The sequence below is a fragment of the Streptopelia decaocto genome (assembly GCF_964273445.1).
Source record: "Streptopelia decaocto genome assembly, chromosome: 7".
Taxonomy (NCBI): Eukaryota; Metazoa; Chordata; class Aves; order Columbiformes; family Columbidae; genus Streptopelia; species Streptopelia decaocto.
Window position 1 is genome coordinate 54996301 of NC_138661.1, and position 17306 is coordinate 55013606.

Here is a 17306-nt window from a genome sequence, read left to right on the forward strand (position 1 = left end):
AAAAGGCACTGTTCGTCATTTTTAGATCTTCACCAATATTTTTAGCTTAGCAGTATAAATCTAATTGTACATACTGTATGATTCCCAACATAGTGCCCAACATTGAAAAGGGTAAGAGTTTTATTGAATTCATTTTTCTTATTTACATGTAATTATATCATGTAATCGTAATTTTAATGAGGATTAACCATAGGTATGAAATCTGTTAACTATTCAAATGTTTTTGGAATAAGCTGCTAATTACTTGAAATGCTAAAGAATATTAGATGGTACAAAGAGTTATAGATTCTGTTTTTTCTTTATTGATAATGGCTCTTGTCATATTTGGAACTCTTGTCACATAGTAACTTGCTATAGATATGTCTAAGTAGCTCAAATGTAGGTAGGATTAGCTTTTCAAAATACAGAAACAAAGACTGCAATATTGCTGGGCACGTCACATGAATAGCTGCTCTTTCAGATACTTACGCAGGATTATACTGAATGGAAAATAATATTCCCATTTTTCCTAGTCACTTAACTATTATGTAGTCAGTGATGGCATTCTACAAAAAAAAAGACATGACCTCAGAGCATATAATTCAAAGGAGCTGAGTAAGTCATATATCTCTTCATGTCAAGAAAATGGGAATAAAAATCACATTTTATTGAATGTTGTCACCTGTCTCTTTATGCTGTGAGAGAGGATGACATTCTGTAAGAATAATTATTTCACTGGAAACAAATTTATTTGCTTGCCATGGAGCATCTCAGTTAATCTTGCTTTTGAACAGTGGACCACATTCACTAGTTGCCTGGTATGTTCCAGTGCAGATCATAACAGGAAAGGGGAGGATATACCATTTTGCCATGAAGTACAACTCACTTCCCCACATTTTCTGTGCTGTATTTAATGTCCGTGAATGAACTTCTGTTTTCTCTGACAGTTCAGTGCTCTAGTAAGAATAATATTGTCATAAGTTCCCTGCCCCTACTACCATGGTAAAGTTGCCGCACCATTTAAACTATAGCAATAAATTGTGGCAGTTGATCCTTTTTCCCTGCTGTCTATGTGTTCCTTTCTACTACAATTTAGTTTTTATTTTTATTCATCTGCCTTTTGCAGCTGGAAGTGATTGTTTGTTTCTAGAGCACTAATAGTCTGAGAACAGTAAACCTTTTGCAGCATCATATAGTACCTATCACCAGGCTGGACAGTTTAACGGCATTTTATGAAACCACAAAAAACTATGTACAGATTACATTTAGGGTCTGACTAAAATATATACAAACAAGGAAATATGAGCTTCTTCTAGGCCTTCCTCCATGTAAACGTTTATTCTGACTTATTTACTCCGTAGATAGTAATGAATCCTTCACATGTGTTACTCGGTCTGTTTTTGCCTGCAGAATGTCTTCTGAAACAACTGTGGTAGTTTCAAAATTAAAAAAAAGGGTCTCTGTTCAGTAAACTGGAAAATGACGAGTCTGATTTTTCTGTAATTGCTCCCAAGTTAGAGAGTGTTATCAATGCTTATCGGTAAATATTTCAGTGTGTGTGGATGAAGGATTTTTCAGCCTGTTGCTGTGTCCATGGTTTAAACCACTGTTACCGTTGTTCAAGTAGCTCTTATTTTCTGTGGGTATCTGAAGATGATGACTCACCTCTTTATTTTTTTTTTCTTTTTTTTCTTATATAAAACCAGAGCTAAAATGTACAGATGTTATAATAGATTCTAGAACAAAAGACATCATTAAAATATTTGTTACTTATAGATGGATAACATCTATCTGATGTTCCATATGATAACTCTAAGCAAAAATACATGTACTTCATTAGGCAGTGGGTGAATTTGCTAAGTTTTTACTCTAATCACATTGGCCTTTGAAGGGAGCATTCTAAACACTTGTTTATATAGAAATTGCAGAGAGCTCATGCTAAATGCATCCAATTTGCATAATATATTTGGGCCTTTTCTCATTCTTTGCATGTATCTGTTATCTGCTTCAATTCTAAAATATTTATTGACCTTATGGGCTCACATGGAATGTTTTAAATGGTGATTCTTCAAAAAGACACAGCTTTTAAATTTTCAAAAGCCTATATATTTGTTTTTCAAGTGAGAGTGCAGTCTGTGGCAAGAAAAAGTTGCAAGTGTTAAGTTCCAGGGTTAAAAAACTTTAATGAACTGTTCTATCTCAAAAAAGTAAAACAAAACAAAGGAATATTCGTTTTTGTCTCATGAAATGTGTGCCTTTCAATTTTGCATTTCCAAATGTTTCTGTACATCTGTGACTGTTAGATATTTGCAAAAATGTACAAAGGTGAGACTCTCACGCTCACATTACTCTAACAGTCATAGCAGCTAACAAAACAAAACAGAAAAACCCACAAAGCAGAAAAGTCGTCAGACTTTTGTAACAGGTCTATAAAAGGTGACACCATAGTGTTCTGCAATAAAGCTAAACTTCTAGGAATGGTGAGATACTGTAACAAGAGAGACTTCCCTCGCACAGGTGCTTTTACTGGAGCACCTGATTCATCGTATTCAAATATTGCAAGGCAGAGAAGTTCTCAACAAAAAAGCTGAAATTCCTCAACCATGGTTAATTCCTGTCATTTTAGCTCATAGTACAAATCCAATATATCAGCAGATAAGTAACTAGGAAAAGTAGCTATTTTTTTTCCCCAGAAAGGTAGAAATAATCAGTAGAGGCTACAGAAATTAGATTGAACCTGTTGAGGGGTATGGTACCACATCAAACTTACAATGGACGAAGTATTGAAAAGCTAATAATGGCTTGAAAAACAAGTATATTTATGAGCTGAACATCTTCCTAAAAGGGAGGAAACCCTATAAGAGTTCTCTCTAAACTTTATTTGTTCTGATAAACACTGCTGTGAATATTTCATTTTGAAAACGTTGAGCTGAAGTGAGATGCTAATCTGTTGTTCCCAGAAATGTACCTTTGAGTGGTAAAGCCTCGTTGTTAGAAAGCGAAGGATCTGGCAGCCAAGCACAACATACAGTTTTGAAACAAACTTTAAAAAGGTAATTCCCTCAGCTGAAGGCTGAGAACACTACATATTCTTGCAAGTTACATGTGTTTAAGAGGCTGTTTCCTGTTTTCCCTAAATATTTTTGTACATAAAGTGCCCCAAACTGTGCTTTGTGGGATGTGAAACTTCTGCCTGTTGCATGAAAAGCAGATCTTGTGTTAAGTTCACTGTTATGTGCACTTATGAGATTTTAATGCTTGAAACTGGAAACTTCTTCTCAGTGAGGGTGACAGACACTGGAACAGGCTGCTGAGGGAGGTTGTGGAGTCTCCTACTCTGGAGACATTCAAAACCCACCTGGACCCCTTCCTGTGTAACCTCATCTGGGTGTTCCTGCTCCGGCAGGGGGATTGGACTAGATGATCTTTCGAGGTCCCTTCCAATCCCTGACAGTCTGTGATTCTGTGACTTAGACCAAAATGTAAGTGCAGTAACAGTGATGTACTACGACTTGTCCTGGTCTATTATTTAGTGTACATACATCCATACATTCACAGTTTTTCAGTGTTGCAAAGGATCCACGTAAATGAATAACGATCTGAGGTAGAGAAGAGTGGTGAATTACTTGAGGCATTGCATATGGCCAATGGGTGCTCTTTTTGGCATAAAATCAAATTAATGTAAGAGTTTTCCCCAGTTATTCTTGGATCACAAAATACAGCTTGTGAGCGTTATATTCTACAGGATGTCCCAAGAAGAGAAAAGAAACACAGCAGAGTATCAAAGGAAATTAAAAACTTCCTGCAATTTCCTAGACATTAAATGGGAGAATTCTTAGTACTATCAAACCAGGCTTTATTACTTTTGGGTGACTGAAGAGCACAAAATTTACACACACACAAAAAAGAAACATAGTCTATTTCATTATCTTTAGATGCGTAAAAACCTCCAGAGACATCTATTTAATTCTCTGGGAATTCTAAAATAGTTGATATCTTTCTAACAAACGTGACAGACCACAAGTTTCCTTTGGAGACTGTGCCTGATGAAAAGAAATCATTGAGAATAGTAAGATTTTAAAATACTAGCTATTTACCATTAAGGAGATTATTGATCAGCAGCATTGCAGCCACTTTGGAAAGAAATAAATCTGAAAAGTCCAGGAAAATACCTCAGTGAATTTTGGACCAGCGTTTTGCAGTGGGTGATGCAACGCAATGTTACCAACTTGACCTACGTGATCCCCTGTAAATAAACTACAGACAAGACCCCTTGCTTGCTGTGGCAGGGTGTCCTGATTCACAGTCAGGCTAATGTTTTGTAGAAACTTGACATGCAAAGTAAAAACCTGCCATTGTACCAAAGTATATTTTGATCCTATGAAAATTAAAGGATTAATAGAAATATATGTATTATAGATGTAATTTTTAGACATACCTATAGAATATAAGAACAAAATAACAACAGAAGCAGCCTGCTGATGAGTGGGATCCTAATACCTCAAACCAGTGATTTATCTGTTCATCATTTAATTAAGCTGTAGCTATTAACAAATTTCTAATATAGAGTATGACTTATCAAATACAAGGTAGACTTCAGGAAATCTGAAACATGTTGGTAAGTGTACTTGGTGTTCATGGTTTGTTTGTCATGCCCTGCAGAAATCTGTGGTGGAACCCCAGCACAAGAAGGAATTTGCTGGTCAAGGCCAGGTTGACAGGGCTATTGAGGGCCCTCATATCAAGGGTATTCCTCACCAGCTAGCTGCATGCCTTGGCAATTTTCTCTGGTTATTTTTTCTAGGAGTTGAAAATGAATGCAAATGGTGATTTTTGGTTTACTAATATGCTCGATGATGCTGAAATTCTTACTGCTGGGACAGCTGGCTACTGACCATTCCATTCTGTGAATAGCCACATAGCAGTAGGTATTCTTTCATGGGTAGTCTTTGTTAAAATTGTCCTTTCATCTCCATGGCATCAAAAGGGCATTTTGTAACCCGTAAGGGAAGGCATCACCCTTAAAATAATCTTGACTCTTAATTAACCAAAGAGTTCTGAGGTAACTGAGAGCCTGTTTTCTAGAACACATTTTTTTTTTTTTCCTTGTGCCTTAACAAAAAACTGCCAAATCATAACATGACTTATTTGAAGTGGAAATGACATTCTGAGTTGTATCATGTCCTTCATATGATTTTCATTATGTAAGTAGGGGCTCCTGCTTGGTCTAAATCTTTTCCATAGGGAAAATTTCAGACCAGAAGGGCTGAGACTGGTTGATAGACTGGCCTATGTGTTAATTTGTATAAGGCTAAAAGAAAACACAAACTATTTAAAAATAAGATTGTGAAGGTTCATTGATGCTGCAGATATTCAAAGAAATGTAAAATTGTGGGAGATAAAAGAATAATGACTGGAGAACTTGTGGGAGGAGCTTTGTTTTACTGAATAAGATTAAGGCCCAGCAATTAATTCCTGGATTTAAATTTATTTGAATTATTGCCCTACTTTAGTTATACAATATATTCCAAAGCAACCACTTGACATAAAGAAGACATTAAGTACTGCTCTAGAATAATAAAGTCCGCAAAATTTGGGTGGTCTATTTAAAAACAAGGGAAAACAACAGCAACCAAAAAGCACTGCCTTCCCCTGCCCCTAACCCGTTTCTCTGAACTTTGATGAAGTACCACTTTGATCTTCAGGAAAGATTCAAAGATTGTGATGGGAGCAAGGGAGTCAGTGTGTCAGTTTAGGACTGTGATGTGCCTGAATTAGTGTTGCCGTACAGGCGATGTGGAAAACCCAAAGCAGACAGTTCCATGTGCTCAAGTGAAGAATTGCCTTCCACTATTTCTGTTGTTTGTAGGATAATTTATGCTGTTAATTCAGATGCCCAATTAGACACTCTTTTATTTTCTCCTGTATCCTAGTGTGTTCTTGTATGGCTCAGATAAGCCCTCTGGGCTTGGGTTTTGCCACTTATAAAAAGAAGGCACCTTTACAAAGTTCTTTGAGATCTACAAATAAAACTGAGTCCCAGATGAGCACAAATGTATTGCTGTTTATCCTCTCCTGTTTGAAGTTTGTGAATTTTATGGTTAGAGAGTGCAACATGGTGTTCATAACAAAACAGAAAACTCATTAATAGTGTATTTGTGGTTATCGTGTGTAATAACTGAAGACAGAGATCATCAATAATCTGTAGATCTTTGATGAGGATTTATTTTCTACATTTCAGTTCACAGAGGGAAAAGGCCAGAGTTCTGATACTGTAAGAATTTCCTTTTACCTCATCAACAGATCTGCTTCAGACTATAAAAACTGCTATTAGTACAGCGGATTTAAAGCTGGCTGCCATGAATAGGAAACAGGAATCCTTGAAGTTTTGTGACAACACTCAGACCTGCTGGAATCTGTATTTCCATTGTTCTAGTGGTAGAATATTTGAGGATAATTGCTGACTAAATAAGATATGTATATTAAATGATTTTGAAAAATTGCTATTGATTTATCAAGAAAAAATTGACAAACATTTGTGATACCTACTGTGATGGGAAGTTGTAATCTCCCAACCCGATAAGGGTATTGCAATTTGACTGAATTTCTGATTTGTTAAGAGAGGGAAAAATCTCCAAGAGGCAATCTGTAGTAGTGCCTCCAGCCAGAGAAGAGAGTGGGCGGTATAGAAGAGATTCCTTTTCAGTTTGACAGTGCTAGGGTTTCCCAATGTCTTTGGCAGTTCAGCTATTTAATTTGGAGCCATGCTCATACTTACAGAAGCTGGAACATCTGGACTCTTATACAGCCAATCAGTGAATTAATTGTAAAGCACAGTGAAGCTTTTCTTCACATTATTTTTCCTTCTCTGCTGTGGACCTCCATCTAAGGAGGGAGCCAAGGTTTGAGTCAAATCTCTGTTCTTTTGGTCTATTTTCTGTATATTTTCTTGGCTGTGTCTCTGAAGGCTGAAGTTTGAGTAAGATTGTACTTTAGATTTTTGATTCAGAGGCTCATGTGAGTTTCCAGGAATTCTCATTGCATAGCGTGTTACTTTCTAAGATGGTTGAAATCCCCACCAATGCCGACTTATCTTTAGACTTCAAGTTCCTTAATGCTCTCCAGAGCAGGCTGGGCAAGCAGCAGTGGTCTCTGTTGTTGTCAGGAAGGAGCTTTTCCTCTTATACTGCTTAAACCCTTTGATATTTTGGGATCAGTTCTGCTGATGTCTACATAGCAAGCAATCCAGGCTTTTAAATAACATTAACTGTAAGGACGGCTGACTTCCACTTGTTTTTGAAATTATATCATAAGGCTGCATAGAGATGGGTTTGTGTTGGACCAGAAGAGAATTACTCATGTTCGAATATGTACTTAACGTTTCCAATAGGGCCCTGAGAGATGGTCTGATGAGTATTTAGCAATGGATTCACATTACCACTCCATATGAATCACCGAAAGGGTTTCTGATTCATGTAATATTTTCTACGTCCTGTTTTCTTTCAGACCTGTTAGGTGGTGTGTTTAGAAAGTAATTTATTGATAAGAAGAGAAAGGAAGATGATCAAGGTTAAATAACTAGGACTGCTGAATAATTGCTCTAAAGTAATTGATACACACCATGGTCTGCTGAATTGTTTGACAACTTGTCCAATTAAAAACACACATATGTATATATATACACATGATTTTAAAACATAACAGGTCCTTTGATTTCAGGTCCTATATGCAAAAACTTAAAAATGAGTTTTTAATCATGGTAGCTTAAACTGAAGGCAAGTACAAAACCTGATTATTTTTTATTATTATTCTCAGTTCTTAAAAATTTTATTTTTTAGTATCTAATTAATCCTTACTCTTCTGAAAAGACTTCATTTTAGTTAGTGTATTTAAGATAAGTGAAGTCCCCATGATGATGGGAGAGGGTGGGCTTTATTTTTTTTGGTGGATCATGAATTAGAAACCAATTGATGTGATAATGAAATAATTTGTGACATTTGTCAAAGGTAAATAAAGTGAAGTAATATTTTGAAAAATTGGTTTCACCTACTACAAAGAGTCTTTCTTATATTTTCTTTTAAAAATACTAATTCCTATACTGATTAAAATCAGATATCAGATATTCCTTTAAAGCATCTACGGCAATATTGAAATGCAACACAGGCTAAATCTGGTTCAGTAGACTTGGAAGCAGGACTTGTAAATTAGCCCCGTGTTGCCGTTCACGTGTCCTTGTGTGAGCTGCTTAACACATCTATGTCTCAGTTTCCATATCGGCAAATGTGCATTAAATGTTCACTTTACTACTATGTCATAAGATTGAAGAACTGCGAAGCGATTTCCCCAAGGTGCAAGATATTACTGAAATGGGCATTATTGAATTCCTATTGTTATTATTTTATTTATATTGCATTATATACAGCCTCCAACTAGAAGTAGAGCTCCTTTGAACCGAAGGTATCTCTGCCAGTAGCTTTTTTTCTAAATGGACAATTTAGACAAAAGGTAGAGGACAGAAAATATTTAATCCTCATGCACTGATAGAAAGTTTAGACCAAATTAATCCAGACTTGATTACTACATTAAATCAATCTCTATATTTATTATAAACTATGGACTTTCAAAGATTTAGGTGTACATCCTTCAGGAAAAACTAATCCAAAGAGCTTGAGTATGTGAATATGGGCCGGAGATTATTTGTGATGTTTCCTTGAGCGCTTTCATGAAAGTCCAGTGGTGAAAATCCACATGCATGTTTGAAAAACTTTGACTTTAATAGGTTCATAACTTCGAAGACCAGAGGGTCCATAGTAATTATTTAGTGTGACTTACATAATGCAGGCACAGAACTGCTCCGAAGGTCCCCTAGCTATGGGTAGACTAGAGGCTATATCTTTGTGGGATGTAGCCTGAATGGAAGAATTTACAGTGACAGCAGATGTACCAGAAACTTTTGTTAATTTGTTTTGCTGTTTAATTTATCTCACTTATTAAGATGTGTGACATAATTCTAGTTTTGATTGGTTTAATCTAAGTTTACAGCCATGGTTCTCCCTATGGTTGAAAAATTCTGTTATTGTATTATCTTTTCCATGTGCGTATGTACAGCTAGATTCTGTTCTAAAGTTGTTGTTTTTTTCACTTGCTGCCTCACTGCAGAATGTGCTTTCCATTATTTTAATCTTTCTCATAATTCTATATTAGCCTTTCATAATTGTAAAGGAATTCTATGGAGAGGTAGTAGCACACCTGCTGTCACCAAGTCACTTGGAGGGAAAACTTTCCCTCTTTATTATGTGCTTTGCAAATGCTTCTCCTCCTATAATGCTGATGCGTTTCTCAAGTAAGTGCTGCAGCCTTCTTATATACCATTTATTAGCTATGTTAGAAAGAAGCAAATTCAATAATATGAATCAATCATTTTGAGTCCTGGTTATATTTGTTTTTCTGTAATGCATATTTGACCCCCATTTAAATATAATTATTTTTATTTTCTGTTAAGTCCAAAGGAATGCAAGTAACTACATAATATCTGGTGCTGCAAAGTCATAGCTGATTCTCCCTCACAGTACCTGAGTTTCTCGTATTAGAATTGTATAAAATAATTTTGAGTATTTTGAGTTTCAAATAGCTATAGAACACCATGAGACTAATATGCTTCACAAACTGAAAAGTTTTCCACCAAGTAGAAAAAATTGTCAGAGAAGCAACTAATTGGTGTCTGCTCCTTTACAGCTGTGTAATGCTATGCATAACTAAAAGCTCCTGTTAAATTAATTAATGATTTCAATTATGAACTTTTCTCCAAAATGTTATGATTTGTATCAAGCTGATAATGCAGTGACCTGGGAGTGTGAAATCTGTGTTATGTATAGAGTCGCCAGTTAATTGATTCACAAATTATTTAAAGTTTGTTGCACCCAGGGGAGTGCTCAGGTCCATGACAGCTATTTCTGAAAGTGTGCAAACTCTCTTTTCTCTTTAAGATTGTCTTGAGCTAACAAGCATGATAAAATGGTTGCAAGCTGGATATTGGCAGTTTGTAGTGCGACTGTTAGTGTATTCAAAGGATTTCTCTAGGTTTTTTCCATGTATCACAGCAAATGCCTATGTGAAAAAGAAACTTTACAGGTGTCAACAAGAAAAGGTTAATGTCTTGTCCAGAAGCAAACTTCAGTCTATCTTTTTATACCAAATGCTTTACTCATTTTGAATGCTTCTGTTAACTTTCCTTATGACCTGTTATCCCACGTTTCACTTCTGGTAACTGTAGAGCAACTCCTTTCCTCTTAAGGGAAATACTAGTGAGCATTTCTGAAAAAGCTTCTGAGGTTTAAAACGAAGGACATTTAATACAATATTGAGGTAGGCAGCAGTTTCACAGTGCAGATGAGTAGTAATTATGCCAACCTGTGTTCCAGAATTTATCAAATCCTGTATTTCACTTTGTCATGCCCTTGTATGTACAGAAGCTTGAACAAGAAAGAAGTCTTCTTACTTGCTACAGATGCATAGAGACAGGAGGGGATGTTCAGTGTAATTCTGTCTGATTTTAACATCTTAGTGCATGAATTTCACAACAATTAAAAATTGAAATGTACAAAGAATAATATAGAAGGAGGTATTAAAATAAGTTAAAGTACCGTTAATATTTTATGAACATTTATTAAATTTTTATAAATGTTATTAAAGCGCAGTCGGGTTAACTTCAGTGTTGTATAAAATGACCACTTCCATAAATCCTGTGAGTGAGAGCTCTTTACTGAAGGGGCACAAGGACTTCATAGGGCTGTCTTGGTCTGAGGAGAGAACTGAGAGTTTGAGGCATGTTAGAAGAGGTATGTCTTGTTATGAGGTTAATCTGATTGGAGTTTTAGCAAGCAGTAATGCTGCATTGATTTTTTTTTTTTTTTTCTTTTTTTGTACGATCAAAACATTTGGGATTCCTTGAACTTACAAAATGATTTTAGATACTGGCAGTTAAATAATGTTGCAAATAAAACCATGGTGGTAACTGGCTATTCCCATCATCTTTCTCACTCTTGAAATATTCTGGCTACCCAAAGATTTAGTTCTCTCAATTACCAGTCACTTTTCCCTGGTTTTGTATTTCTGTTTAAAAATACTTGTAAACTCTCCTCTGTTACTAAGACAAAACAATCAGTTACAAATAAAAGTGCATCTCGTGTTATGATGTAGCATGCTACTGCAGGGCCACGAGAAGCTGCCTTGAAAGGGAGCGACTTTAAACTAATATCTGTATTGTAGAAAAAAATACCATTTCAAATACTGAGTGACTGCTTCTGTTTCCTAAAATTAAGAAGCCTATAATCTCAGCACCATTAACAAGTGCTGTCATTCAGATACACAGTGTCTGGCTGATTTAAATAAAATGAAATGAAGATAGTTGTTTCTGGTCCCTTGGCTTCACTCATTGCCATAAACATATGCTCTGCGTCCCGCTTCTTTCCATCTTATTTATGACTTTAATTTGTTGTGTGGGCTGCGCTAGAAATTAAATTTAATACAATTCTCCAAGGGACCCTGTCATATAATAACATGGTAATTTCTGTGTATCCTTTTGAAAAATGAGGAAATTAATTCTTCCTGACATGTTCTAATTATTCCAGTGTGAACGGCAAATCCGTTTTTCCCAGCCCCTGAAGTGTTATAGGCAAATGGCTGCTGTTCAAAGCTGAGGTGCTAATGCTGACCAGCAGTGCGTTTAATTTGAAACATGAGCAGACACCTTTCAACACACCTTTGTAATACTGGAGTACTTTACAGAAATTAATTCACTACTTATTTGGCAGCTTAGCCTGGGGGTTATGGTTTTTATTCATCAATACTAGAGCCATGTTAGCACAGTGTTTCCTGTTTCCTCTAGTGCTCTGTGCCTGTGCTGCAAACTACAAATTCAGAAGGGTGCAATGGTTAGTTTGAACACACGTATTTTTAAAGTGGGGATGCAAGTACCACAGCACTGGTGATTCTGTGTTGTGGCGTGTTTACAGTTTGGAGAGAGGTGCTATAAGGTCTTCACCGTTGAGTTAATTACATACTCTGGTTTACACTTTCAACTGAAATTACAGGGAAGAAATTATTTGAACCAACTTCCTGCGAAAGAACTCTTCCACTCAGATGCTGGCCTCTGTAGTGACAGTCAGATGCTTGCTTCCATTTCTACTACGTTGTTGAGTTCTAACTAAAACCAGAATGCATATGCTGTAACTTTGAAATTCCTTGATGTACTTGGTGTAGGCAGATTTTTGCCAAGAAGAAGGCAATGAATTATCAGTATAGGCGCTGAAACTCACACAAATGATTCTGGGCATTTATGACTTTTGATATGTTGCCTTTGGGAATTTCTATTTCAGTATGTTCATTCTGTGCAGGACTGCCAAGTGAAGTCCTTCAAGAGTCCCAGCTTTGTAATACACAGATGTTGTCTTTGTTAAGTGTTGTTTCAGAATTCAGATGCGTGGAAGTATAAAAGAAATTCTAACTACTCCAAGAAACAGAATTTGACAGAAGGCACTAAGAGGAAGAGTCTGGAATAGTTAAAGCTTCATTTACAGCTTTTCAGCCGTAGATGTAAAGAAGAAAGGGTAGTTTTCAGAGATGTTGAAGAACAGGAATGAAGAATTGTCTAAAAAACTTGCTAACTGCCCAGCTATAGGGAGAAGTAGGATGAAGTTTGTGGAAGTATCAGTTAAGGCAGTAAAGCCATGAGATCCATCAGGCTCTGCTAAGAGGTGAAATCTGAGTTCCTGCCAAAAGAGGGGAATGGGTGGAAACAGTAGATTGGTGAAAGGAACAGTGGTTGCCTGGAATGGGGGGGAGAGCTCTGAGGGAAGGGTAGCAGCTAAGACTAGAGAAGATCAGATCAGGCTGAAGGTCATTATGTATTCGAGTGGAGCAGTTGCTATAGATGAAAAGGACAGAAGTGGCATTCAGGAGGATCTTACAGTATTAGAGCAGAGAACAAAGGTAGAGTTAATAAGGAACCATGTAAATATAAAGAAGATTAAGCTAATTGATTATCAAGTCATAGGAAACATACAGGAACAAGGAAGGTTTATTTTATAACAAGGACACTAAATGCTAACGTAAAAAAATAATCTTTTTACACGTGGGATTAGTTTTTACTAACAAGACAAGGAGTCAATGTTAGAGCAATGATTAGAGTCACTGGACCACACCTTAATATGGAAGTCTTTATATAATGTCCTTTTCATAACAAATACTTAGCTGAAGAATGTGTTCTTCTCACTGTGAGTAGTTATTTACACTGAAATATCTGGATACAAGAAGAGGAAAAATAAATCTTATATATGACTTTCATAAAAAGATTTTTTTAAGGCATTTAGCTGAAATTTACTTCTGACCAATTTATAAGAGGTTTGAATTTCTTGAGGAGATCTTATTAGTGATATAAATAGATACTAAATACTCCATGCATCCTTGTTCAGCAGACTTTGTTCAAGGAGTTTCAAAATACAATGTAAATAGCTTGACTATCGAATCTAGTTTTAATTTGAAAAAGTAAATTTTGGCATTAGGATTTTCGCTATAAAGGCTAAGTTCTCCCTGTGGATCTGTGCAATGGAAGAAGAAATTACTTCCAAAAGGCTGACAATCTTGAGAATAACTCCAGTGATAAAATATGTAAGATGGTGGTCTGAGAGTATGAATAGCAAAATGGAAGGAAGGTACAGCTCCATCAAAAAAAAGATGAGCACATAAAACTTGGGTGTTGTTTCTGAGCACTCAGGACTCAGTCAGGCCTGTGACCCACTGAGGTATATTGTTACGTAAAAATTAGTGGGTAAAGGGCAGAAAACATAAGGCAACAGCAACTTTGGCTGTAGAAGTAGTAGTCCTCAAAGGAGCATTATTGATTCAATGGAGCTAGTGTGTTTGTAGCAGCCACACACAGTGTGAGGGGCACTGGTTTAGTCCTTCGGAATGTTAGCACTGCATCATTTTTGTATGCCAAAATGAGCTGCAACATGAAGGTACCTTCTTTTTCCCAGAACCAGAGAGATCTCACAGATATGCAGAGATCTTGCAATACTACCTAGATCTCTTATTTCCACAGCCCTCCCGTGTGTAGCTGTTGCAAGCACACCAGTGGAAGCTGTGGCCAGCTGTCTGAAGTCTTAGAACATCTGTTGCTGTCTGAAAGCCTGGTTCAGATTCCAGTCTATATACCAGGATTAGCCACGTTACTCATCAGTCAGTGTACTCTCCTGTGTCATTCTCTGCATCTTCTCCAAAACCATCAAGGCTTTGTACACTGATGATTCTGCAATGGTACATTTACTGGTGGCTGGAGAGTATGGTAGCAGGAATATTATGAACAAATTTATTTTTGCTTTTCCACTGTATTCACAGCGGTCATATTCATATTACTCTGTGCAGAACTTCAGAAAAAAAAAAAGCACTGTTGTTCAGGTAGCTATGTATTTGTATCCATCGCAGTGTCATAGTGTTTTTCAGTCACATTTGTCCGATATGTACCTCAAGATGAAGATTGTAGGATAATTCAGATTGAAAGGGACCTCAATAGGTCTCTGGTCCAACCTCTTGCTCACAGCTGGGTCAGCTGTAAGGTCTGGCCAGGTTACTCAGGGCTTTATCCAGGTGGGTCTTGACAAACTTCCAAGGGCAGAGACAGCACAACCTCCCTCTGCAGCCTGTCCCACTGCTTGTCTCTCCTAATGGCGAAAAAGATTTTCCTTATGTCCACTTTGAAGCTTTCTTGTTTCAGCTTTGCTCTTTACAGCAAATCTTAGAAGAGCGATAAAACTGGTTATTTAGGTGGTAATGTTTGATAATTATTTTAAAAACTAGTTGCCTTAGTGACCAGCCATATGAACGGACTTCTCTGCAGTCCTTTCTGCCTTAGCTTTTTTCATTGATAACCTCTTGGTATAACTTAGTTGAATTTCTATGTTTTATTGTAAGATCTCTTTTCAGTGGGGGAACTCCTAAGCTTGAATTCTCCATTTTGGTTTCCACTTAAAGTACATGCTGTTAAAGGCAAATATAAGTTCCAACAATGAACAACAGATGCTTAGCCCCAAAACTTAGCCAGTGAGGGTGGTGTAGCTGAAAGTCAGCATCTTCTTTTAACAGGCTTCTGCCTCAGTTGCTGGAACTTCCTATCATGTGGTTCCTGACTGTGGCCACCCAAGTGTCCTTTCTCACCATGTAGGCTTCATGTCCCAAACTCACCTGTCACTAAATTTATACTGCTTTTGCATTATTCCCTTTTGGTCACTGGGCTGTACTCTTCCCTGACACTGAATGGGCATGGCCTCTGCCTTAATTCTGTATCACAATCTATGTTACTTCTCCTCATTATTTTAGCAAAAAATTCAATTTTGGAATTGTGCCACTGGCAACCCTGACCTTACTGATGACTGAACATGCTGAAGACATTTTCAAAACCTATGAAATTATGCAGTAGAAATATGAGCTGTAGAATACATTACTTTTAGATCATATTTATTTGCTGAATGGATAGTGCAGAAGTGACTTCACATTTTGCATTGGTTGATTTAAATATACACTCCCCCTGCAAATAACTAAATAGTCATATGGAGTTCATTTAGTCACTGTGGCAAGAGGTGTAAAGTGGGCAGAATGGATTTGAAAGTGTTAGGCAAGGGTTCATAATACTGTGGCAAAACCCTATGCATATTAATCTTCCACATACCTTGTTCTCAGAGAATAATCAATTCCCGTTTCTCAGAGAACTTTATCTTGCCGAAATAATTTTATAGGGTACTAAAATTATCCTAACACAAATGATTGTCAGAATACTTTGGACTAATGCTTATGGTTATTAGTGTTTATTGTTAGCGATAAAAAAGAAGTTAATGTAGAAACACTTAGAATAGCAGGAAAAATTCAGGGAAATTCAGCTTGGTCATGAACTGAGCCAGGACTGGGTAAGGGTTTGGCTGGGGCTGGGCAAGGCCTTGCAGTGGGACTTTCTGGGCCTCTGCCTGGCTCAGGCTGCTGTTGTCAGTTGAAGAACACATCCCAAAGGGAAGGGGAAAGTCGGGAAGAAAACTGTCCGTGGCTTTTCCTTCCATAGGCTGCTTCAGCCCAAGCGCCCTTTCTGCCTTTCAGCTATTGTATGGGAGAGAAGTGGTGCTGATCCCATGTGAGTTAGAACGTGAAGTCACATTTTAAATCAATAATCTACAGGAAATTGGAAGCTCTCTAAAATCCAACTGAGAAATAGATAGCAATACTTTTGATAGATCTTACTAAATTGTGGCCATTTTACATTTGTGAGCACATACACACACCTGAGGTACGTGCCTTGAACCGTTTGTGACCCTTTTGAAAATATGTTAGTAATAACAAGATCATGGTAAAACAAGCTGATTAAACAGACAAACCATAAGATATGAGAATGTGGATGTTATTCATCCATAGTATAACTGCTCACACAGATATGGGAACATGAATTGAACATGATTTTCATAAGGAAATAGTAACTCTAGGGAGAGTATATGTGACACTGTTATGGTATTTGTTTAGCTATGGAAACATCTGTATTGAAATTGGCAGAAATTGCACTGAAAACTCTTAAACAAGTAACTTAGTCAAGAGCAATAATCTAAAACCAAGTAGGAGGACCGTAAAATAGCATGATTGTTTAGTTAACATAGTTTTTAGTATAAATAGAGTTTCAAGTCAGCATGACTTTAATGCTGACCCTCCCAGTACATTAAAAAAAAAAATAACGCTTGAAACTAACAGCATGTTAGCAGCTAATTCGTGCATTATTTCAGTATCATTCATAAATTACTTTTGAATCCTTTGACTTACGAAAAAGAAAATCCCACAAATCCTACTTTTGGTCAAAGCATAAGACCATAATTAACTCGGCATGTGCTTTTGAATTAAGAACACAGTGTTCTGAGATTTCTTAAAAAGCTTTTAAAAATGTTGGGGGAATACTTTCATAGAGCCTTATTGACTGAGCAGAGTTCTAAGATTTGTCACATATGAAGTGATGTTAATTAAATATTGTTATTTCTTTCTGTCAATCAAGCAAGGTTAAGCTTTTTTTGTTACTTGAACAAAAAGGGAAGTGAAACAGGTGAAAATATATAAAACAGCTGTGAGGAAAACAGGAGGAATAACATAGTAGGAATTTAATTAGGCAGAATTTATGGGGGATGCAGGAGGTTTAGGGACTAATTCCAAAGCATTGCATTTTTTGCAGTCCTAATACCATTTGAATATTTTTGGACTTTTTGGCAATATATCATTTACCTAATGAATGTAGAAAATAAATATAG

At 36.7% G+C, this 17306-nt stretch overlaps 1 protein-coding gene across 13 annotated transcripts in view; it reads left to right on the forward strand.

The window, feature by feature from the left end:
- SOX6 (SRY-box transcription factor 6) overlaps positions 1 to 17306 on the forward strand; it is a 375354-nt gene that overhangs the window by 72768 nt on the left and 285280 nt on the right. Inside the window, exon 4 of one of the 13 annotated variants that reach the window (XM_082059008.1) lies at positions 14081 to 14295. The exons of the other annotated variants lie outside the window; for them this stretch is intronic. The gene's annotated coding sequence lies outside the window, so the exon portion shown is untranslated. The remainder of the gene's footprint in view (positions 1 to 14080; positions 14296 to 17306) is intronic. 13 annotated transcript variants of the gene reach the window in all.